Source organism: Anser brachyrhynchus (genome assembly GCF_964034855.1).
Source record: "Anser brachyrhynchus genome assembly, chromosome: 5".
In the NCBI taxonomy this organism is placed as follows: Eukaryota; Metazoa; Chordata; class Aves; order Anseriformes; family Anatidae; genus Anser; species Anser brachyrhynchus.
The window spans coordinates 58,144,474-58,169,065 of NC_137699.1; the positions used below are offsets into that span (position 1 = coordinate 58,144,474).

General features: G+C 44.1%; 1 long non-coding RNA gene across 6 annotated transcripts in view; it reads right to left on the minus strand.

Moving 5' to 3' along the window:
- Window positions 1-1,568: 1,568 nt before the first annotated feature.
- Window positions 1,569-24,592, minus strand: part of LOC308195664 — a 179,229-nt gene continuing 156,205 nt past the window's right edge. For 5 of the 6 annotated variants that reach the window (XR_013951704.1, XR_013951706.1, XR_013951707.1 and 2 more), the window contains one exon: window positions 1,569-8,790. This is a non-coding gene — a long non-coding RNA (uncharacterized lncRNA). The remainder of the gene's footprint in view (window positions 8,791-24,592) is intronic. The other variant, XR_013951705.1, reaches the window with a different exon arrangement.

Below are 24,592 nucleotides of genomic sequence, written 5' to 3' on the forward strand. Positions count from 1 at the left end.
ACATTCTCCTTGCCTTCCTCTCTTAAAAGCAGTGTCAAGCCACTGAGACATTGACACCCCCAGCTCCCACCACACCCCCAGCACTCACCACCCCCTCACCAAGTTTCCCAGAAACATGCACAATGTTTATCCCCAGATAATATTTTATTCCTGTCCTACATAAAGCAGCCAGCATGCCATGGCTAGACCAGTCTTCCCTTTCCCTCCTGCTCCTCCTTTTTGCTGGTGGTGTCCAAACACTCTGTCAGTTGCCTCCTACCCAAAGTCAGAGCACTCAGGGAGGAGGAACCCTCTTTTTACTACATTTTACACCAATTACGGTGAAGTCCTGATTCCTGGCTTGAGCCAGTAGGTGCTGCTATGTTCAAACAATAAACAATAACCATTCTTAACCACAACCATTTAAAAATAATCATGTTTTGGCTCCTGAAGCACTTAGCTGCTTTTATATTTGAATGCTCTCAGTGTAACCCATGTAGGTTTTGCAGTGGTACTTGTTGTTCTGGGTGGTTAAAAACATTTCTTCTGAACAGGAGGATGCCAATCAATGCAGCTACACCACTGAACAAATACAACTCCCTGCTCCGATCCATAATCTGAAGAGTTATTTCTGTATCCACTTACAGAGGAAAGTCATTTTAAAGAAATACCACGGATAACAAACACAGCCTTCGCCAATATTACAATTTTCACACGTGGATGAGTTTGGGTGATTGTTCTTGGGCCATGACACTGGAGGAAAACAGTCAGCATGTGAATTTATGTAGTGTATTCCTTTTATTGCATTTATACGTGGAAAGTGTGTTCATCCAAACAAGCACATCCTCATTGCAGACTCTGCTCTCTGGCTCCCCTTTGCAGATTATCCCTGCAGCTAGCCAAGGAGAAGATACTGAGGAAGCTTCTTAAAAACAAAAATTAGGTAAAACACACCATTGATTCAAACAGGCAAGAGGGAGAGCTCTATCCCTTGGCTTCTGGACCTGTGAGGCCATCAGTGGCTGTTGCTTTTTCCTCCAGGTCTGCTACTGGTCTACGTTGAGACTCAGTGCAGGGGTCTGTTTGTTACCATCTGTTTTCTGGCTCTTAACGATGGGGTCTGTTTGGTACCATCTCTGTTTTCTGGCTCTTGATGATTTAGGTGGGAGAAAAGGTACCTGCAGCCCACTGCTTCATGTAGCCCATCACCACTGGGACATTTTTCTGCTCTTTCTGGGTCAACCCCTACAGCATTTTGTTGTCCATCTAGCCAAAAGGGCCTCAAAATCTGCTTGCTACCGTGAAATGGAAAGTTTCCCCATCTCAGGTGTGTGCTGTAGTACTGTGGGAGAAGAGCCACCTCCCCATGTGTTTGCACGCACAGGTCTCCAGTCCCTGCCCACCAGGGACTGGTCCCTGCTTGTCCCTGCTCCCAGTGAGCCCAGGCAGGATGGTCACTGCCCTGAAAGTGACTCAGAAAGCACTCAGGCATATAATTGTGCTTATTGCCATGGAAAGAGCGGAAAGCAAGGGTCTCAGATTTCACCACAAGCCTTGTGTTATTAAATGCTTTAACCATGATAGTCTGGTTGCTATGAGAGGATAGTTGGCTGATTTTATTTTTCTCTCAGACCAAAAAAAAGTTAAAAAATTACAGCAACTTTCCCTTTGAAACAGTGTCATTTCATCAAGGGACTAGACCAAGGCAGAGCTGAAAGAGAGGTGCAGAAATTGCGTTGCCAGTCAGAGATGGCAGGACTCAGATCATCCCCTACCTCCCATGCCACTAGAAAACTGAGTCAACCTTTCTTTAAGGTGGAACATCTGTATTATTTGGTTTTATTGTTACAGAAAAAGGTGCTGTGGGGGGGTGATTCCCAAGGTCTTCTCTTCCAGCCACTCCCTTATGAATCCTTTCCTCCCTCTAATGACTGTCTCAGGAAACTTTGGACATCTGTACCTAATATAAGCATTCAGCTGCTGATATTTAGGTGTTGGAGTGGATTGCCCTTGGAAAAGAGGAAAACACTAGCTCTGAGGGTAGGGAAGCTGCTTAGGATGGGCATGTCCAAAATCCTGCTCCCTGCTCAAAATCCTAGAGAAATGCCCTGGCCACCAGGTTTTGACATATTTTAAGTACAAGTGTGCATTGATCATGTACTTTGAAAACTTCTGTGTCGTTCACAAGTCAGAGTGGTTTTCTGACACCCAATTTCTAACTTATGTCATTGAAGGAAAAAAAATCCATTAATACAGTTGCCAAGCATCATTTCAGAACTCAGAGAACAGAAGGCAGATGACTCTGATAATTGGCTTTTCATGACTTCCAAGGCAATCACAGGATTTTCTGGAATCCATCTAAGTTTTGAGGCATTGGCAGTTCTGTGAAACTGCTCTGTGATAGCCACATGGACAACAGGGGAGATGGTGCCTCTGGATTTTGCTTCAGTATTAAGCAGGTGCAACTTCATTGCTTATGGTGTTGGCTGTTTCATCATTATTCCAGGCTTCTACCAGCTTTGCCTAACTCACCAACCAATGCACTTCACACCTAAATCACCAATAAATACACAATATTCATGGGCATTAATCTTATAAATTGGGCTAGAATAAATAGAATATAACTTGGGAAGGGAAGTGAGGTGCAAGTGCTTCACTTTCCTTCTGAAGGGGGGACAGAGAGTGGGTACCCCGGGGGTCTCTCTGCAGCCCCCATGATGGGCACTGGTTGTTCAGAGCCCCACTGGGACCCGGCTCTGATTCCACAGAAAGCTATGCTGATGTTTTAATTAAGCCACTTCATGCCAACAGCAACAAGTTATCCTAATGAGAGCAGATGTATCCAGTAAACAGTGGCATGTTTTTAGTTTAATCTACTTAAACCTGGATATATACTAATTCCTAAGTAAATACCTTAGTGGCCAGTAAAATGAGGAACAGATGATAAAAGAAGAAGTTTGCTTGTGACCCTTGAGACACGACTATAATGTTTGGCTTGGCATCATTAATCTTATGGTCAAAAGAATACAGCCTCAGCATGTTTAATGTGAGAGAGAGCTGCTCACAATGAAGTTTCTTCTCTACAGTGCCCTCTGCAAACAGTAATTTCCACATTTTTCTCTCTTCCCTCTAATTAGGTTCCCTTTGGCCTGACACACTCTGAAAGCATTGCCAGCTGAAGAGACCTATCCATCTCCTCTCTTGAATAAAAACATGAGCTAATAGAGTTGAAGGTATTTAAGCACAGGGAAATGTATAAGGTATCACATGCCTCAAGATAACTGATTCTTAAAGAACAGCACCTTAAATAAATCCTTTCAAAATGCTCTCTCAGGCTGATGGGTAAATAATTAATTGCTCTCCAGAGTGTCAATAAAAATCAATCCTCTGACATGAGGTTAAATGAATGGGAATTTTGTCACCAGTTTCGGTGGGGGGCCAGCATTTCACTGTACATAACATGGTTAGCTATGATATAGACCAATTTTTTTAATTTTGTAGGAGAAAGACTCCATCTCAATCTGACAAACTTCTGATGTCAGCATCTAACTGAAAAAAAATGAGTTCTATGAAAAACATAGATGGCTTTGATTTCCTCCCTCCTCTGCAACCAGTGAGAAACAGCTCTTGATACTTACTGATCAAAACACTCATTTCAAATAATGCATGTTATGAATTTTGCTCTTTCTATGGTTAGTGAATCATTGGCAAATTGATCCTGATTCCTGGAAATGTCATTCTTAAGCAGACTATGATTAGTGACTAGTATCACACAATATTTTCTCATCAGCTGCCTGTTTGCAAGACTGTAACCTTTAGGTATTCAGTATCCAGATTTTATAATTGGTGACTTCAATCACAAGGCTTATTCTCCCTGATTGGATGATATGCATTTCAAAATAAAGTCTTCCCAAAAGATAAATGAAAACTTCTATCCTACATATAACACTTGCGGGATATTGAGGACACACAAATATCACGACAAATAAACAAAGCTATTTGTACAGAGAACAACTAATTTACATCCCCAACTTTGTCAAGCTGGAGGAAGTACTTTCACTGAAAAACAAAATACACTGTGGTATTTGATTTTTTTAATGTATTTATTTATTTATTTATTTTGGATTCACCCCATTCAGAAACATCCCCATGTCATCATGCTCCATCCACAAATCCCTACTTGGGGTCCAGTGGGACCCAGAATCACGCTTGGGTCTGACACAGATCACAAGCTGCCTTCCCCTTATCTATGCAAAATATCTCATTTAATGGTCCTTCACACCATGCTAAAACTGAAAGGAATTTGACAATATCACAAGCAGTTGCTGTTATATCAGGAAGAAAAAAAAAATAAATTCAAAGTATGACTGTAGTTAATTTCATTAAGTGGTTTCCTATCTCCTGGGCCGACACATGAGGTGACTAAGAATGAATCATGCCAGGTTGCCTATTTATTGATAGATTTGCATAATAGCTGCAGTACAGTGCATTGAGACTGGCCATTTATTGGTTCACCAAAAGTTTGTGACAAGCCGGGGCTTATTCTGTGACTGATCCATTCCCTTGCAGATAGCGCTGTTGTAACTTGCCATGGAGTGACGCTTCCTCTTAGTAATGCTAAGAGGTGAATGTGTGTGAAGCTGCTTACTTAAACAAAAATATTTTTTTCCTTCTACATGACAGGGAACTCAAGATGCTTTTCCAGATTCCAAACGGAAAGTTGAAGACCATAAATCACTCCTTGTGAGGAATCTTTCCTATCTTTTATATGCCCCCCAGGTTTGGGCTCAGGGAGGAATTTGATGTAACAAACACAAATCCTTGGAGAAAAAGGAAGATAAATCTTTAAAACAGTTGTTGAAAGTTATTCATACAGAAGTGATTAACAAATAACAGGATTTGTGCTTGTTCTCTTTGCAGACCACTAAAAATTCTCCCCTCACCAGGCTGGCACATTAGCAAATCATGCGATTTGTACCACTTTCTGGGCCTGTTCTAAAGAAATGAAAAAAAGAACAACAGGGAGGCAGAGAAAACAACTGCAAGTGAAAACAGTCATCTTCCCCACTGTACTTTCCATAAAAAGATTTCCTCCCCTCTATTAAGGTGAAGTACCTTGTTAATCCTCATGCAGCCAATGAGTGCATTTTTCCCCCCTCTTCTTCAAAATGGGATTATTTTTTTTTTCCTTTTTAAATATAGGTTATTAGAAATAGAAGAGCTGCAAAAAACAGTCTCAGACTGAGCCTTGTTCATGTTCACCTCTGCTTTCTGGCCAGCTGCACCATTCTGCAGCCAAACCCCATTCAAGCTGTCCATGAAAGTCGCTGCCTTTAAGCAGACTCCCCCTGACATAACACAACAAAATTACTGCTCCACCAACACAGGTGCATTTACTTTGTCTGCCCTATAAATCTGGCCTAGAGGATGACTTATATAAATAAAGTGAATGATTTTGTACTTGTAAGGACTTGATAGGGGTCAGCGATTTGCTGAACACTAGCAGAATTTCTCAGCTCAGAGTGGGTGAACCAGGAGGGCTTAATGCAAAGTGTTAGATTATCCAGGCGTGATGGCTTAATACGAGTGGGAGTAAGGCATAATACAGGGAATCATTACTCAGACACGTGCATTTATGAAATCATTATTGGGCTAAAGCAGTTCATTTGTCTGCCTTTTTAACTACAGACCTTTGGTTTGAAGAAGACCAACCATGTATCCACTAGTAGGAGCTCTGGGCTGAACCCTGATCACCTGTAAATGAGGATTTTCCATTAACCACTTGATGCCCCGAGCTTGCTCCTTCTGGAAAGGTGCCAGGCTCATTTCTGTCCCTCTCCAGGTGGAGGAGAGATGCCAGAGGCATCTTGTCTTTGTTAGGTTAATTTGGAGAGGCTCTGGGCTCTCAGGAAAGCTAGCTCCTGATTGAACGAGACACTCTGTGAACCCTTCAATTTTCACTTATTTCTTCTATGCTTACTTTTATTTGAAAAGATTTTGCTGGGCTTATTTGAGGCCTTGTCAATACTCTTTTGTGACCAAAAGATCAGGCCTCCTCTGGCCTTGATTAAAAAGGCATAGAGGCAAGTATTAAAAGGCTTTGTCTTTTCCAGTTCAACAAGCCCGTGGGTCTCATTTTCAGCTGCCTTCCTTCAGCTCTCTCACCACAAAAAGCAGTTTTTGTAGGCAGCCATTTGCATTGGGTGATGTGTGGGAGATGGGAGAGGAGAGCTTTGTCTGTATGAACACCCTCTTTGGCCCTTGGCTTCACCTCAGCTCTTCAGGGACATCTCTCCTCCAAGGCACTGCATGGCCTGGAGCAGCACGAAGTAGCGGCGAGGAGAAAACAACCCCAACCCCTTCCCACACACCCCACCCTCCCTCACCTTCAACCATCATTGTGAGGACACGAAGAGGAAACACCAAGCCCAGCCCAAATGAAAACAATCCTTGGCAGTATAAACCGTGTTGGAATGATTTTATATAATACTGCCAACAGAAACACGAACCTTGTCTTCCAATCCTTCTCCTATTTGTATCCACCACTAGGCCTTCCATTCCAACCCCAGATTTGAAGTCTTTCTTGGAAAACATAGGGGCAGGGTGTTCTCCCCAGGTGACCTTATTTCCAGCTATCTCTTGCCTGTCAACTGTTTCAGCTGAAGTAAGTTTAGAAATGAGTTTGCTGCTTGCAGAGATGAAGGACAGCAGGAAAGGCTCTGCCCAAGTCAGCAGAGCGTCTGTGTTTGAATAAGATCAGGGTCAAGCACTCAGTAACTCTGAATAACACACGTGAAGCACCTGATCATCACCAGAGTTAGCATTTTCTGCTTACGCCTGACCTCTGGCAGGTTTGCTTTTATCCCTACCTTTTCAGTAATATCGTTTCCCAAAAACTGTTGGGCCCAAGATGATATGCTTCCAATCACAGATCAGCCATTACACCAAAAATACAGGGCCTGGTCACAGGAACTTGGAGCAGCCATGATATTCATTTGAATTCTTTAAAGAATTTGCCTCAAACTTGCTGTTTTTGTTTTCCATGTTTTACCAATGTTAGCCAAAAAGCAAATCTATTTCAAACAAATTTTGAATATTTCAGAACACTTTTTCAGATTATCAAAATTCAGATATGGTATTACTCAGAACAGAAAATATATGGTATTACTGGTATTACTCAGACCAGAAATTCAAACTTCAGGAGAGACACTCATCTACCAGGGAACAGATCCTACCAGGGAACAGACACACCTAATAAAAATAGCTCAAGTTGCAAACTTTGAATGTGAAATGCTCCCAGCAAATTGCTCTCCAAGAAGCTGCCAGAGAAGAATGATTTCCAGAAGTGATTCAGCAAGCAGCTCAAGAAAATTACAATCTCTTCGTGGACGAGTCACAAATGGAAGATGCAGTTTGTTGAATGATATTCATTACAAACAATTCTTCTGCCTATATTTATCCCTGTGAAAACAGTCAGGGCTCTCAGGTGGGCCCTTTAACATTTACAAAACCTGTAAAGTACAATGTCTCCAGGCCAGGCAATTTTATGCAGAACTTTTGCACAAAGTAATAAAAAAATTATGCCTGATGTCTAAAACCAGATATGGTGAAAGATTTTCCTCTTTTTCCTGTTTTTCCTGTTTTTCCTTTCCACGCCGTATAGCAATTATTGCACAAAGGGCAGTAATAGTACCTTAGATAATGTAATGTCATCCTGAAGGACTGCATTTTTCAAGCAGTGCCTTTTTTTGGAGGCAAGGGAGTTTTTGCTTCTGTGTGGCAACACTGACAGAAGCTGGACTATGGGGTCATTTCTGTGTGCCTTTGCCAACATGATATGCATCTTTAGCAGTTTCTACCAGAGAAGCATTCTAAGTTTATAAAGCATGTCCGGAAAAAAAAAAGTAGGAAAAAATTGATTTTCACATTGTTTTTCTCAATTCCCAAGGGCTGGATTCACTTGCAAAGTAAGAAGTTGGGCCATGAAATCAGTGGGATTTCTTCAGAGCCTCCTTCTCCAGCGTCTGGTGCTGGCCTCACGAGAGCCCAGTGGGACACCAGAGAGAAAGGAGAATCGGGGAAACACAAGAGCTATTTCCTAAAATGCACGTCATTCCTTGGTGCATGCTCCTGTCTTGAAAAAATAAAAATAAATTAAAAAAAAATGGAAAGCTTAATATTTTTATTATTACTGTTATTATTTAATGACAGTTTTATGATAACTCGGTTTGTTTACTGTTTCTTTCTTGTGGGAATGTCAGCTGTTCTGGAATTATATTTATATCAAAAAGAGGCAAACATTTTCTGCCATTCTCCTGCCTTGTCTGGTTATTCCCTCACTGCTAAATCCCTCGGGAAGCAAACAGAAGCTTCAGGGATTAGCAGCAAGGCCAGCGGAGGCTTCGCTGCTCAGCTGTGTTTGCCCACTGAGTCACAGCTTGGTCTGCCTGGGGTGCGATGGGGCTGGGGAGACCTCTCCCTGCTCCTGCCTGGACCTGCCACCTTGGAACATGTGGTACGTGAGCTCCCGAGCCGAAAACAAGTGGTTTGCCAGGTGCTGGCAATAGCAGCGCTCCTCAGGGTTTGCTCCTAGTCATTTTTTTTTTTTTAATTTCCTGGGGTGCAGAAGCCCGTGTGCACTTGCACTCGTAAATTCTCCCCTCCCAGTTCACAACCCCCGAGGTGGCCTGAGTACCCTGTGCTCACCGGAGGGAGATTGGCAGCACCACGGCGTGATTCATCACATCGGGAGGAAGACATTGAGACAAAGAGAGTCGTTTATTCAAGGGGGAACTCGAACAGTTGTCAGTGCTACAAAATCAAGAGAAGGTTGATAAACAAAAGTTCAGTTAGGTCTAACAAGGGCTGGGGTACCTCCGTGCTGTCAAAACAGAGACACCACTTCAGCTGCCTCAGAGCACAGAGCATCTTTAGCACAAAGCCTGTAGATAACAGAATGACATATATTTTTTCCTTTATTTTTTCAGTGCATTATTTTAATAGCTTTATTATTATTATCATTAAAATACAGATGGTATACCCAAAATACTTTGGAGCATCTTATTCAACTTTTAAAATCTTCCTAGACTCAGCTGGCAGGCTGACACAGGGCACTGACAAATAAGAAAGTTTTCTCCTCTTTTCTTTCCACATTACTTGACACAGCAGTGAGGCTAAAGTAGTGAGGAAGACACAATATCACCCAAAAATGTGTTTCAAAAGAGGTGTCAGAGGGCAGATTAGGGATGAGGCATTGCAATACATTGCAATGACCTGGGAAATGACAGTGAGGAGCTGAAAGCCACCAAGAGCTGTCACTGCAGAAAATCACTGAAACCATGATGTAGGGCAGCTCTGGGGCTGAGCATAGCCTGGCACTCCCCCAGAGTCCCGGTGATGCTTCTTGGTGGTGACTGTGGAAATCTCTAGCACAACCTCGGTCTGAACCAAGACGATCGCCCACATAAGATGACATCAGCCAGCAGACTGGCAGGAAAACTATAATCATGAAAAAGAAGGGACAGAGGGAATGAGGTCCTGGGAAGTAAAAAGTCAGAAAGAACGAGCGTTTAGGATCAAGGAAAGGTCATGTATGGCATAGACTTGAAGGCTGTCCTCCACAGAAGGGTCTCACGTCTGCTTCTGGACTCCACAAGCACTGAAGCATCACAGCCCACAATCCCCTAGACGGTTTCCTGTTTCCATGGGTTTCATCTACTATGGTGTATCAGTCTGCTGTCCCTTATCTTAAACTTTAGATGTACTTTCCCTGAAACTGGTCTTGAACCTGTTATCTGAGGCAACGGCAAAACAAGCGAGGACAGTCAGATTGATTTGGAAGTAAATGAACCCATGCTTCCTCATTGCACTCTCTACAGTCATAAGCCTGCCTTTCCCATGAACATTTGAAACTTGGCAGCTCGGTTTTGCTTTGCTTGTTATTGGGAGTGATTGCCCTGGCAGGGATCCTGAACCAGCACACCACATGCAGTGGGACATTCTCTGCATCTCGTTCAGAGCCTTAGGGAGCCAGGTTTCCACAAAAGAAATTGGGTTTGGAAATTCTTCACCCTCCAGTAGAGTGAATGCATGAATATTTCTGTTCCTGACCTGATTTTCCATCAGTTCCAGGGGTTTTTTCAATTTATTTTTTTTCTCTTGATTAGTGGAGGAGAGACTGCCTTGCTTTGCTGTTTCTTTTCCACGTTCACTGGCTAGCTGTTTCTGAATGTCCGGGGTGTTTCCCTGTCCCCTCCCCAGTAACCCTTTCCGGAAGTTTCCTGGTTAGGATTTTGATCCGTTTTGAATAGCCAGTTACTCCCAGCTGGTTTCTCTACCACTCCCTTCTGAGGTCAGCCTGCCAGAAGTCAGAGGAGGTGGAAATCACTCCTTTCAGCTCTCAGATGCTATTCCAAGAAAGATAGAAGCTGACCAGTCACAGACGGTGATGCTTTCTGCTCACACGCCGGATCCACTCAATCACAGCCTTTCCCTGACTCACCGAATTACCTCACCCATCCTTTCCTCAAGTTGGGTCCCTAAATCACTAGGAAGATGACAGACATGCAACTGAGATAAACACCATGTGTCTGTTGGCGAGACGTGCCTACTGCCATGCTCACAGCAGTTCTGCGAGCAAGCTGAGTCAAAGCATCCTCCCCATCCTCAGAGACAAATTTTCTGCCCTTCATGCCCTTCTGTGACTTCCATGGCTTTATGGCAGGGCCTGAGGCAGACTGGGGTCATCTCTTTGCCCTAACGGACAAAGCAAGGTCTGGTTTATATCCAGCTATACACCAGAGCTCGCTTCCAAGTCTCACTTGTGTGACAGTCCAGTTTGATCAGTTTGGATGCTGGGTGAGAATTGGCTCAAAGCTGTGTGCAAACTGATGTGAGCCCATACCCAAGAGGTCTTCTGAGCCCAGCCTACCTCCGGACAGTGTGCAAGATCCACCTGGGGTGATAGAAGAGGAGAAGCCACCTTTTGTGGCTGCACTGCCTCACCCCCAGGTTGGGAGCGAGCTCATTGCTTCCCGTACCAGACAAATTTCATCCTGGTTGTGCAATGTTGTCAGAAGCCACAGTGAGGAATGTTTCGGGGAGTTTTGCTTCTTTTGCAACTGCCGGCTGGCTTTCAAGTTACCTCCATGCAGCAAAGCTGTAGTCACTCTGCTAATACCTATCTCCCATGTAAATGCAAGCTGAGTAATTACTGTGTAGCAGGGAAGGTTTTTTCAGTCATTTCTATGTCCCTGAGATGTATGACTACATCCTGTCAGCAAGTATCACAAGCACATCATTCATGAGTTATTCCAGAAAAAAGGAATAAATTACTTTTTGAGTCCTATAACCAATAATTGTAAAAAACATCCACCTTGGTGCATTTAATTCCCCCTAAAATTCTTGATTTGCTCGGTCAGTCTCTCCTGGCAATGCAACTTTGTGTATCTGTGATGTGATGTGCGGTATCAGTCTCTCCAGGTTCTTCTCTTTTTTTCTCCTCCCTTTAATGTATAACTTGCTCCTAGCAATCAATCTGAAAATACCAGCTAGTGTGAGGGAGCACACTGTCAGTCCAACAAAGAAATAAAAGCTCTTCTATCAGATCCATGTTTTTCACAAAATTTACAGTTATAAGAAACTGCTTTTTACAATCAGATTATTCAGGTCATGAAGAAATAAGGATGAAAACTGTCTGCTGCATGTTTGAAAAAAAAAAAAAAAAAAAAAGGAAAAAGATTTATCTCTAGTGGTTTCCACCTTATGGTGAAATCCATACCTACAAATTAAAATATTAAGTGATACTTGGTGTTTTATCAATAGAAACTGATTTAACAGTTGCCTATTACTCTTCCATTACAGGGCATGCACTACGAGGTATAAAATGTTTGACCTTTTATTCATGGGATTACAGCTCTTCTGGGACCATGAAATCCCTGGGAAGGGACCTCTGGCAGTCATCTGGTCCATCACCCTGCTCTCACGCAGGATCAGCTTGACCTGCGCTGTTCCAGGAGGTCATTCTTAAGGACCCCCAGCGGCAGATTCCCTGGCCTCCCCAAGCAATCTCACTTTCACTGAGGACTTCCTCACCCAAAGCATTAGCTGCTTGTTTCTACTAATGAGCTGCACTGGCTGAGGCAGCCTCACACACATCCACTGCCAGATGGGCACGTTCACCACGGGTTATGTGGGTATCTCTTTAGCTGAAATCTCAGGAATCCTCACAGTAAAGAATTTGACAGTAAGGGCTTGACTTAAAAACTATTTATGAAGGAGGGAGCAGTTTAGACGAATACAGATCTATCCATCTCCTATTCATGAGGCTCTTTAGACATGAACCTTGAAATTCAGCTTGCCTGTGTGCTTGATGTTAGATGAATGTTAAAGTACTTTGATGAATTGAGCCCAAACATCCATGTTTCTCTTCCTTAAGTAGCTGAAGCAATATTAGTTAAAGAATTTGGACAGCACAAGAAACCTTAAATTGGTTGGCAATCAGTCACAGTAAAGTCAATCCCTGTGCTCGATTTCCTACCTCTATGTGAGGGTAAGTGCAAATAAAGCATTACCACAAGTGAGTCTGATGCCATCTTCACACCAGTACAAAAAGACAGGCCTTTAACATCAGGCATGTAGTTACCTCTTCCATTTCAGAGTCGGACCATATATTAACCCTTAATTTGCTACCATTGCCTATTATTTCATAAGGATGTCTATCATCAAATGCAATACACAATTCTAGGTTTAAAAAAAATAAATAAATCATGGCAGGCTTCATCTACAACACCATGAAGCAGCCTCAGAAAACTTCCCAGAACAGGAACGCTTTACTTAGATTCTGACAAAAGCGAGGGATGAAAGATCCTGGGAGATTCAGCCACCACAGAGTGGTAATAATGCATTACTAGATATCCCACAATGATTTCAAGTTCTTGGCAAGCTGGTCATGTTTTCTGGGTTAGTGTAAACTTGTCTGTTCTGGAGCTATGAATATCTGCAATACTTCTTCACATAAGAGTAACAAATGGGAAATGTATGCAATTTCAACAGTGACGCTCAGTTACTTTTACTTTTTTAAGGAGAAATTAACTGTCTTATTGCAATCTGCATTATCAGGAACCTGTTGGCAGTCAGGTCTTCCTCGGGAAGCCTTCATGTTTCCTAGCTCCAGAGCTCTGTTGTTCAGAAATTTGACATCTGCAAAGACACATGCAGTTAATTCCTTAAAAGTTTCAGATCATTTGCTGATTTATGCAGTGTTCCAGCCAGCTAAATTTGTCTCAATAATTAATGCATTTACACCAGCAAGCTTTCTTCCTTTTGAACCATCTTCAAAAATTGTCACTAGCCTCTTCACGTATCCTTCAGCAACCAAATAGAAATAAACGTGTATGTTCAGAGTCCATATTGTTGTGGTCCAGGCCAAACTCTAATTAATGAATGGTGTTTCAACGAATTACTTCTGTCTTTCAGTATTGATTAAGGATGATTACTGGCCAGGGGATGCCTTCAAGCAGTTAGCTTTTTGCAGAGAACTGTTTTTTTTTTAACTTTTAAAATTGTGTTCAGATACTGTAGAGCACTATGACATGAAAAATACAAGGTCAAGTCACTAGCTTGAGACAAAGCAGGATTTTTTATTTTATTATTTTTTTTTTATCCTATGGAATATGTGTGCTATGCACCATTGTTCATGTAAGTCCCAGAAGCTGCTGGCTAGCACAGAGCTGGTAAATTAGCCAGAACAGAACTGCTCCTATAGAGCTGAATTAGCATGGCCACCTCTATTGTACATCCACTGTGATGGATAAGATCCCTTAATCTCTGCCAGAATAAGCACCAAAGCCGTGCCCTTGCTTTTCACCATTCTCCTGCCTTCTCTCTCAAATACCAGCCAAAATCAGTCCATAACTGCAAAACAGTCCAGCAACACAAACCATAGAGGAAAACTGTTCACCAAAATGCCTTCCAAGCAGCTGTGGCTTGAGCAATGGTTTGGCTGGCTTTCCTCCCAACCCTCAAACAGGAGCAAGGCAATTACACTCAAAATATCTCAAAAGGAAAGCTTCTGTAATTGACGATCTGCTTTTCACCAGGATATAGTGACTGGCTGAAAATTCCTTAGATAAGACCGGAGGGCTTGCCAATAGTGACTGCTCTAATTAAAAGCAAAACAATATTAATTACTGCCACTTTGCTTCACACAACAGCAGCTTCCTGAAACGGTCACCTTGTTAGCCTACGTCTGTCACTGTAAGAGAGGCCTCCATTCTGCAAATGTTGTCTGCTCAGGCAATGCAAACAAATAATCTCTCTAGAAGTTTAGAAGAAAGCTGTAATTCCCCATGACTGAGATGAACACCCACGTTTGGTGTGTGCCAGGTCTCCTCTCTTTCCATGTAACATTCTCCCACCTGTGGTGAAAGGAGATTTCAGCCACCAGCTCTGAAACTCCAGCCTGGCTCACAGTCAAGCCATGCTCTTTTTGGCATTGTGCTTCACGACCTCCTGTCCTGACCCAGGTGGGATAGATGATCAGTAGTGAAATGCTGGTAGTGCCTTGACTGTGTATTTTAGGGTAAAGCTTCTGGAACTAGGGCTTATTAATTGCATGACTGCTAGCAGAAAATTTTACTCTTATCTTCCACTGCTTTGTCACTTCTGCAGCCCTCAAGGATTAAGGGAAAAAAGGTTTTGTTTCTGAAGAAGCTGGAAATGGCTGATCCCCCGCAGAGAAAAAATCTGGGGGAACAAAGGACCAGGCTATCACTATTCTCAACACAGAGAATCCAAAGTAGAAAACTGGTTGCCTGTATGTGCAGAGGAGAGGATGCTCAGTGTGTGGGTGCCAGGAAATGCAGTTTCTCAGTTCCAAAGCAAAATCAGCTTATATTCGAAGCATGACATGACCGCAGCCCTCACTGAGGGCTAGGTCCTCCACCTGCCATGGGGAAATTACCATGACTGTAAAGCTGACATGATGGCTTGTGCAGCAAAATGCTGCTCTAAGCAGCAGGTGAAGCTAGTCAGCATCTGTAGGCTCAACAACAAGCAGAAGCTCCTAGTCCCATGCTGCAGAGCACTGGACTTGGGCTGAGAGATACCAGCTACCTTCACTTCCAGTTCACAGTGTTCATTTAGGATGCTCACTGTTTACATTAAAAAGCAGATGGGGAGCTGGCTCACAGGCCTGAGCCAGCTGCAAAGCAACCACACTACTGTTTGGTAGGGTTAATCAGGCAGCATGAACTCATGGATGAAGCAGGGATGAGTTTGAGGGTTGGGTTGGGATTTTACTTTCAAGCAGCTGTGCAGACTTATATTGACCTTAACCAGCCAGGAGAGACCTCGCCCATGCTGGATCCCCAAGCTTGGTGCAGTGTCTGCCAGGAGCAGGCAGAGGGGCCTGGGAGCTTATAGTGTGTCCATCTTCACAAGGGCCATGTTCTTCCTCACCAACTTCTGCAGTGTTCAGCGTGGGGAGGACTCCTGCTCAAAGGTCCCAATTCAACCTCACTTATCAAATGCACCTTGAGTCAAAAAAGTACTAGAAACAATGAAATGAAAACGATTACAGCTTAAATCCCAGCAGTCAGGGAATGAGAGAGGTAAGATTTCAACGGTAAAGTTAGCTCAGCTGTTCTGTCAATAGAAAGTATTTTCCACACTTGCTGTTTCCACTAACCTTTGTAGCAGCACCATACTGATGGTGCCATCAAATACACTTCCAGAAGAGCAGCCAGGTCAGAACAGCAGCATAGGTGATGTTTTCTATCACTCCTTCCCTTTTTCACTGAGTGAACTCAAGCACACGGTCTCGTCAGAAGGTTGCAGTCAGAAGGGCTTGTTTTTCTCATTTTGTCATGGGGAGACCGTTCCTGTAGACAGCTTGGAGAAAGCCTGGTGTAGCTGCTCTCAAAGGGATGCCAAGCTCGCATACTCTGCTCAGGTTCAGGCTAGGTATCAGTGAAGGCACATTCACTGAGCAGATCCCACAATTTCCTCTGGAGATCTGAGATGTACACGTGAAGGTTTGCATACTCATCAAATCAAAGGGTTAAACGTGTCCCTGTGGAACAGCTTACCTCCCTTTGGGATGCACAGTGCAGTGCCTTATCAGGATCTCTCAGATCTGCTTGGTGACTGCACTCTCCTTTACAGGGAGAGAAGTTTTCAGCTGTGATATAAAACCTCAAAGCAAGGTATTTTGCATCTTTGCTCCCATTTGTTATTTAAGACACAGGGCTCCTCATGCTACATTGACCATACATAACAAATCGTTTCAAAGGTTGTTTTAATATCTGTTCCACAAATCTGCATGGGCAACCTCTCTGACACTTTATTAAAGCCAATAAACACATGCTTACAACCAAGAACTGCTGTAGCAGCACTTGGCTTTTTGACTGGGGTATCAATTCCCCCTTTGTGCACCAGAAAAGGGGGTATTTATTTAGTTGTGCTTACTTCTCCTGGGCTCCACAGTTCATGCCGTTCCCAGTCATGCTCCACGGAACCTGGAGGATGTCAGCTTCACCGCAAATACTGTGGGAGCTGAACCTTGTCGGGATCAGCCAAGGATTTCATCAGTGCAAGGTCAGTGCCGACACCTCCCTCCCTTCCTGTGAGAAAACTCTGCTGCGAAGCAGCTCCCCGGCCCTGCACTCTGCGGCACCGAGAGTGCTTTCTGGAAGCTGCGGATGCCATTTCAGGGCTGGGAGGGCTATCGAGATCAAATCGCAGCCACCTGAGCATAATGTGGGGAGCACTGCACACCGCTGAGCCAGCAGCGGTGCAAGGAGATGCACACACGGGCTGGGCTGAGGTCTGCGGTGAGCCTCAGCAGCAGCTCTGTGCAAGAGGAGCTGAGCACAGGCAGGCAAAATGAAGGAGAAGAATTACTCCTGGCACTTCTCTTCAGGAGGAACATAGGCACAGGGGTCTGCATCCATGCACAAATGTGTCCCTGTGCACAGGCACACTCAGCAGGCAGGCAAGCACATGAAGATATACATTAACCCAGGCAGCGTCCTGTGCTATTCCTGACCCTCTTTCCGTGTTGCTCTGCATTTTCCTTGGAATTTAGCAGTGTTCAGCTCTGCAAGAGCACAGAAAGCCCTTTCAGCTTAGAGGCCTGGGCAGTGTGTTTTACTGCATGTTATTTTCTTTGGGGTTCCTGCTTCCCCAAAAATCCTGCCTGCCACGAGCCAGTAAGAGCAAGTCAGTTTCCCAAAAGGAACAAAGCTTTTGGGGTCCCCACACTTTTATGTTAAACAAACAAAGAAAAAAAAAATAGATAAACCCCAAGTGCTTCATTTTTTGGTCAGTAAGATTTGTTTCAGATATGATTCATCAGCAAATGGGACAAAGAAGATAATCATTTCACAAAGTGGCTTCAGAGGACAGAGCCAGACTTCAAATAAACGGTCATGTTATTTAAAATGTTGCAAAGTATTAGAATCAGAACATGTTCCTCTCTAAGAAAAATAATAGGACAAAAATAGAAGGTAATGAAGGAGGCATTAAGAAAATGTAGCAGCATGAAAGGCACTAAAAGCAGTTACATGGTGCAGATGGATGTATCAGGGGAGTCCCCTCCCGAGTCTAGAAGACTGGGCTCCAGAAGAGCACATGCAAAGAAACAAATCTTTACAAGGATGAATAGGGCAAGGAACTCACAATGAAGTGATTTCTAGGAGGTGGAGTAATCCTGGCTTCCAACTATCCCCTTCAGATAGGAGTTAATGTACAGGTAATTGCTTAGCTTAAACAGTCTGAGTCTGTTGAACTGGTTGCCACTGAGCAATGTTGAAGGTCAGGTCTTAATCTCCAATGTGTCTAAAAGAGACGCTTCCATTTATATATTTGCTCAAATCACTCAGCAATACAGGTCTGATCTAAGATGCTGTTTCTTGCAATTTGCCAGGTTTTCTTTTTATATGATATTTAGAAAATACTACCAAAATGTTTAAAAATAGGATGAAACAAAACGTTTTAGTAATGTTTGGAGAAAATAAAAAAAATTTCTTCATTTCCTATGCTATGCTCATGCACTGCACCAAAATTAATGAATAGTTTGGAAATCTCAACCTGTATCTCCTAGTCGATGATAGAATGAGGATAATATTTAGCTAGTGATGGCCCTACAATAGTTCCTAAGTAATGAGAGGGTAAAATCTTTATCAGATGTGTGTTAACAATAACAGCTTTACTATATATGTACCACTGATAATAGACTTACTTTTCTGGGCATTTCTTTTTCAAAGCCCCTTGGAGGTAGGCCTTAGAAGCCCTGGTGTTCATGGGCCACACAGGAAAAAAAGCACCTCCCTCAAATGCGTCACCACTCTCTCTTTTGACTTCATGGCACCCTAGACTTGTGAGCGTCGCTGAATTTTCATTTTCTCAGAGCCTGACAAGCAGCTCCTAGAGCTGCTGACTGTTAGAGGCACTTCTGCCGAAACACACTCTGCGCGCAGGCACCGCGAGCTGTCAGATCCGGCAAGGACTCCGATGGCGAGCCCTGCCACTCAGGAATGAGTGACTTTCAGGTGCTCGTGATATCGTATCTGTTGACAGTCTGTCTGATTTATCCTTACGTTTCTCAGCCCACTTCTAACAGCTAGTCTGCAATAAAGGCAGCCCACATATGCACCAACACTCAGGTGAAGTGGCTGATACAGACCGGGACCTAAGTGTGCAACTCCTGGAAAGCTCCAGCGTGACCAAAAAGAGATATCACCAAGCAAAGTGATGATTTTTTTACATGAAACACTTTGGTGCATTTTGAGCTGCACTTACGTTTCCAATTTTGGGTCTTTTTGTATTCCCTTTTTTTTCTAATTTTAAATCCATACACCCTTATTAATATGAGGCAGTATCTAAGGTACTTTTATTGCAGTTTGAAAGTACCGCAGCCCAGGTTCATGCCACCTAAACTGCACTGAAGTTGCTGTGCTTAAAGTTTTCCATTGCTGATCTGAAGCCTTTAGTTGTTGCCAGCTATTATGTATGAAACTCAAGGCATAGGGACAAATGCTAAAGTACGAATCTAGCTTCAGTTCTCCTCTGGAAGATCACTTCATAATAAAGTTAGCACTAAAAAGAGCTGAAGAGATAGGACAAGTGCCTTTGGACTGATGCAGAAATAAAAAACCTAAAAAAAATAAAAAAATAAAAAACTGTGATTTCCCTCTGCGCAAACATTTCCTCTTAGATAGAGTATAAGCATAGGAATCACAAACCCAAATGGTCTATGCAAACTGTATGATCAATCAAAAAAGGAGGGAAGGAAGGGAGACTACATGGGGTGATGGAAGGCTCAAAACAGAAATTGCTGTTATTTCCACTGTGATACTCTGGAAGGTAGCTATAAAAACCACTTACTTCTCTTAAAGTAAGATGCAATTTGTACCTAGCATGGTTGTCGTATCAGCCTGAGGTATCTGCAAACTATTGACTAGAGGACTCTGCATCTGTTACAGTGATGCACTGAGGTTTAACATTTGCCATCCTTTATCATAGTCTCATGCATCTGTATTTCTCCTTTAAAACAGTTATTAGAGCTATTAAACCAAAGGCGCTACATTCTGCACAAATTCAGAGCGTAACTTCTGCTGTAATACACCCGTGCAGTCCCATGACAGATAGTTAGGTAGATAGCTAGATAGACAGACAGACAGATGTCAAAAGACAATGTGAATGCATAATTAGGCAAGCAATGAACCTAGTAGAAAACTTGGATACCTTACCCTGGGTGTACCTATGCATGTGCATTCAGAGTGTGGATGTGCCTATGTGTGTGTGGATATATGCAAGAAAACACACCCTTTCTAAAATCAAATGCAGTTTAATATCAATTGCATCAAATCCTATCATATATTTCCTCTCAAAACTGTATTAAATGTGACAGGTTGGGCTGTAAAGATAGCAAACCACTATTTTCAGCTTTCTTTGCAACTTCTTAGGTTACCCAAAATGTCTAATTTCTGTGGAAAATCAGATGGGTCTGGAAATTTGCCCAAAAGAGTTGCCAACTCAGTATATCTCTAATACTTGGAATCCTCTAAATATAGGCCTTTTATTCTGCAAGAAGCAGGCGCTGAGGACACTACTCTGCTTCCCGGAGCAGTGGTTTCATTTTCCTTCCGAGACCCACAGTTCAAACTGAGGGGGGAACAAAGCAGAGGCTGTTCTCCCTATTCAAATTAATTTATTTAATAAACAACGTAATAATTTCTCCTTTGTTACAGGGATTTTTTTTTAGGGTCTTTATTTTGGAAACATATTTTCTCCAGAGGAATTGCCAGGGGCCCTGGCAGTATCTAGTCCAGTATCCTGTCCCTGACAGTAGCTAATGCCACGGAGAGTTATGGACTAACCTATTTATAAGGGAAGTTTCTTAGCCCTGAGGACTTTGAGGTTGTCTGTGCCTGGAAGCCTGTGAGTTTATAATGCTTATTTTTATCCATCCATACATAACCACAGATGCTCTCGCTAGCCCTCTCCAGCTCTAATCCTTCCTGCTAGACGCCCCGGCTCGGTGATGCCTAATGGCAGTGATTTCCCACAGGTTACTTGTGTGCTGCATTGCCAAGGGATAAATATGCCTTTCAGTGTTACTGGAAGTCCCTGTCTAATGAGGAGGGGGAGTACCGAAGCCTGATTTGCATTCCCTGTACTATTTGATAGAGGGCGGGTGTGCTTTTGGGAGTCTTTTTTTTTTTTTTTTTTATTTTATCGCATTGCCTTCCATTTCTGCCTTCCCACACTTCTAATTTTTCACTGTCTCTTTTCAAAGAGAGCTTGCTGTGTCTTAGCACTTCTGTTATCCCACCTATAGCACTTTTTTCCCCCCACCCAGTATCTTCTTAGAAACGTAGGACTGGAAAGACCCAGGAGACTACTCCAAATCCATCCAGCTCCTTCTTAAAACTAGTCTGCAACACTCTCCCTCTCACTCGTGCAGGAGTTCGTGGCTCTGATGGCTGGAAACCCCCACGTGCTAATGTGGAGACTGTTTGCTGTGGCCCAGCTTACACCTTTTTGTCCTTGTGACTGTTCAGGAGGTTTTCCACCCGCCAGATGTGTGTGTGGCTGATGTAGAGGGCACTCACCACCCCTCACATGGTGAACTGAATTGAAAAAGAGATGCTTTTCTCCTCTCTTCCTGAAAGATACCTTCCTCTATCCCCTTGTTCAGGTAGAAATGTCAGTACTGCTGATCTGTGAAATGGTGAAACCTTCTCAAGGTTGTGTGCTAAAGGCTTTCTATCCCATTTTTATACATCCTTGAGTTTTATTTGCTCTCCTAACTGACCCTGCCCAGCATGCAGGGAATATCGCAGCCTTCCACAGGGCAGTGACAGCTGACCATGCACCCAGCAGAGACGTACCCAAACCTACCAGCTGTCTCCACATACAGATCCAACACGGAGAGGCAGAGCAGGATTGATGTCTCAACTTGTATCAGTGGCATGGATGCTCTGCAGATGGTACCCTCACCTCCTTCGGGTTCTGGGAACAGATGGTGCTGGTGCTGGCCAGAACCTGGCTGGGGAGCTGATTGTTCCTAAGAGCAAGAGGGCACCAAGGATGAGACTTTCCCAGCATGTGAAGTGGTGCCTCACCTCTTTTCCTCTTGAAAGGCTGATCCAGGGTCAGCCACTCACTGATAACCCGATTTCTAGTGCTCAAGGATCCATCCTGCTAAGTAAGAGAGCAGGAAGGAGAGAGGGGTGGACAGCCCTCGTGCTCCCTGCAGGGGAGGTTAGACATTTAGAGACCTTCATTAGGCAAAAGACTGACTGGAGATACTGCCTCACAGTCTGAGGCAAGGATGGGAGAGCCGATGTGCTCGGAGGGGACCTGGCAGAGCAGGGTAACCTATGCTCCCTTGGCATCTCCCACGTCCTGCTGGAGCTGCAGCCCTCCATTCTGTGGGGCTGATGGGCATGGGAGGGATGGGTCTGCCACAGGCAGAGCAGGATGGGGAGCATCAGGAGGTGGCAGGAGGTGGCTGCGTGAAAGCAGTGTGTCTGGCCAGGGCAAAACCACAGCTGATGCCACCTGGAGGAGAGGTAAGAGATGGAAGAAGGGGAGCTGCCTACACGGATGCTCTGCTGGGAAGGGCAGGGGTAGGAATGGGCAAGGACAGCTCTGCCAGAGGGGACAGAGAGGGGACATTTGCTTCATCTCACACCGTGAGAGAAGTGAAAGCCAGCAAACTGAGGTGGACTTTCATCTTGGTGCTGTGTTCTTTGCTCTTCACCAGTAGGAAGCTCCCACTTCTAAGATTAAAGCTTCAGGAAGGCTCCAGGGTCCCAGCCTTCCTAATGCCTCTGTCCAACTCATGGCAGCAGTAGCCAGAAAGCCAGAAGACTTCAATGACAGCCCCCCAGCTAGAGGGGAAGACCAAAGGCCAAATCAAATACCTTGATTAGCAAATACGTGTAGCCAGAAACAGCTAGATGATGCCTGCAGGGTGGAGAGAGTCCCACAACTGGAGAAGGACTGGAAGGCAGCAAGGAACAACAGCAGCATCAAAGAAGGGTTTTGATGAATAGAGAGGTAAATTTTACGCAGACAAGGGAAAGCACTGAGCTTTCTTACCTGTGCCACTGGGAGAAGGAAAGATATCAAAGGACATCAGGACAGAACTGAATGAAGCAAATAATTAGGCAAATTAAATACTTGTCTTCTTTGCACTCATATGCTGAGGCCATCAGTCACAGAGGGACCTGATAAAAGCCAGCCTGTTCGGGGAATGCAGTCCACTCCTCTCTGCACAGAGCCAGAAGAAAGCAGCCTGAAACAGCTCCACCTGAACCACCCCAAACAGATGTGCGTCTAACCGGGGTTAAAATCCCAGGGCGGGAGAGTCCACCCTCTCCCTAGGCAATCCCTTCTAGCATTCAACAGTTCACTTCCAGAAGATTTTTCCTAACAATTAATCCATGTCTTTCCTTGTTCTAATTTCAGGACCTTGCTTCTTTTCCTATCACCTGCAAAAATGGAGAATGGATTTCTTTCTCTGTCTTTGCAGCCACCTTTTGCATATTTAGAGCCAGTTACTGCATCTGCACTTTCATCACCCTCACTGTCCAAGGCTCCTGGAAGGACCCCATTAGCACAGAAGCCAACAGTCTCACGTCTCTAATTTTGTCATCCCATAAACAACACCCATTTGTGCGTGGCCAGGCCACTATTCCCAGTTTATGGCCTAAATCCTAATGAGGCTACGTGACTTTCCTGAGGTCAGATGAAAACCCTTGGAGAGAAATAAGCTGAACCTCCCGCTCTCCCTCACTTCCAAGCCCACCTGCTGGGCTCTCCCCCTCCTGCTCCAGGAAGCAGGGTGAGAAGCGAGTGCTGTAGGCTGCGTTCCTCCAAATGACTCACTTTCTCAGTGTTTTCATAACGTGGCAAAGAAGGTGACTCAGAAACAGCTCCTCAATAAATAAATCATGCATTGTTCACCAGGGGTGAGCTGCAAAAAGGACAGCGAGTCTTTTCAGCGCTGCACAAGCAGCTTGCATTGCACCTCCCGACCACTTCGTGGCTGGAGTCTCTCCAACATCTGCCAGACCGTTTAAGATAATCTGCCTTCTTTATCTTGTGAATGGCGCTGTGAGATTGTCTGGGGGCCCTGTCCAAAAGGCAAGCCCCCCGTTTATAAACACCTACTATTGGGCGGCCTCTCCTCGGCTCCCCCGCGGGGCAGCAGGTCGGAGAGGTGTGATTTTGTAGACAGGGAATGAGGCCCAGGGAGATTTGGTGACGGGCCAAGAATCATACAGGAAAGCCATGTCAGCTCCAGGAATTAAACCCCACTCTGCTGAGCCCCAGCCCGACCGTGCACTTGAGCCCGGCTCCTGACTGTGACCGCAGCAGTGGTTCGTGCTGAGTGTGCACAGCTCAAAAGCTGCCCGTGGATCTCTACCAGAAAGGGGCTCGAGACAAAGTATTTGGAACCACACTCCTGGTTACCTGAATTTAGACATTTGGTTTTTAACCCTTCCACTGAAAAAGAGAGGACTTTCAAAAAGAATGAGTTATTTTCAGAAATCAGAGTTTTCCCACTGAGGGTCAGGGTGCTAGAAATAAGGGTGGATGGCTCCAGTCATTGACTTGTTTTTAATTTTTATGCTGTTCACAGGGATCTCCTTGCACTCCCCTGTCTTTGAATACAGCAGCTCCATAGGGGTACTTCATACACCTCTGCCCTGCATTGCCAGAGTGCCTCAGTATATTAAAAAAGAATGATTCTTTTTTCTAAATTCTTCATGGACTTTTTCGAGGTAAAATATTATAAAATTAAAGCCCTGAATCACCAAAGTCCTCATCAGGATAACCACGCCCTTGCAAAAGAGAGGATGGTGCTCTCAAGGGGCACCATCTCATCATGCTGCAGAGGATGAGCACTGGCAGCAGCCAGACCTGAAGCATCACTTACAGCACTCTGCCCATTTTCCTGCTTGGAAAACTGCCGTCAGGGCTTTTCCAGTCTCCTCTTTGGTCCACTGGGAGCCTGAAAGTCCCTGAACTACCTCCAAAGCTCTGGGGTAATCCAGGGAATTTCAGGTATTTACAAGGTGAGTAATATGGGAACACT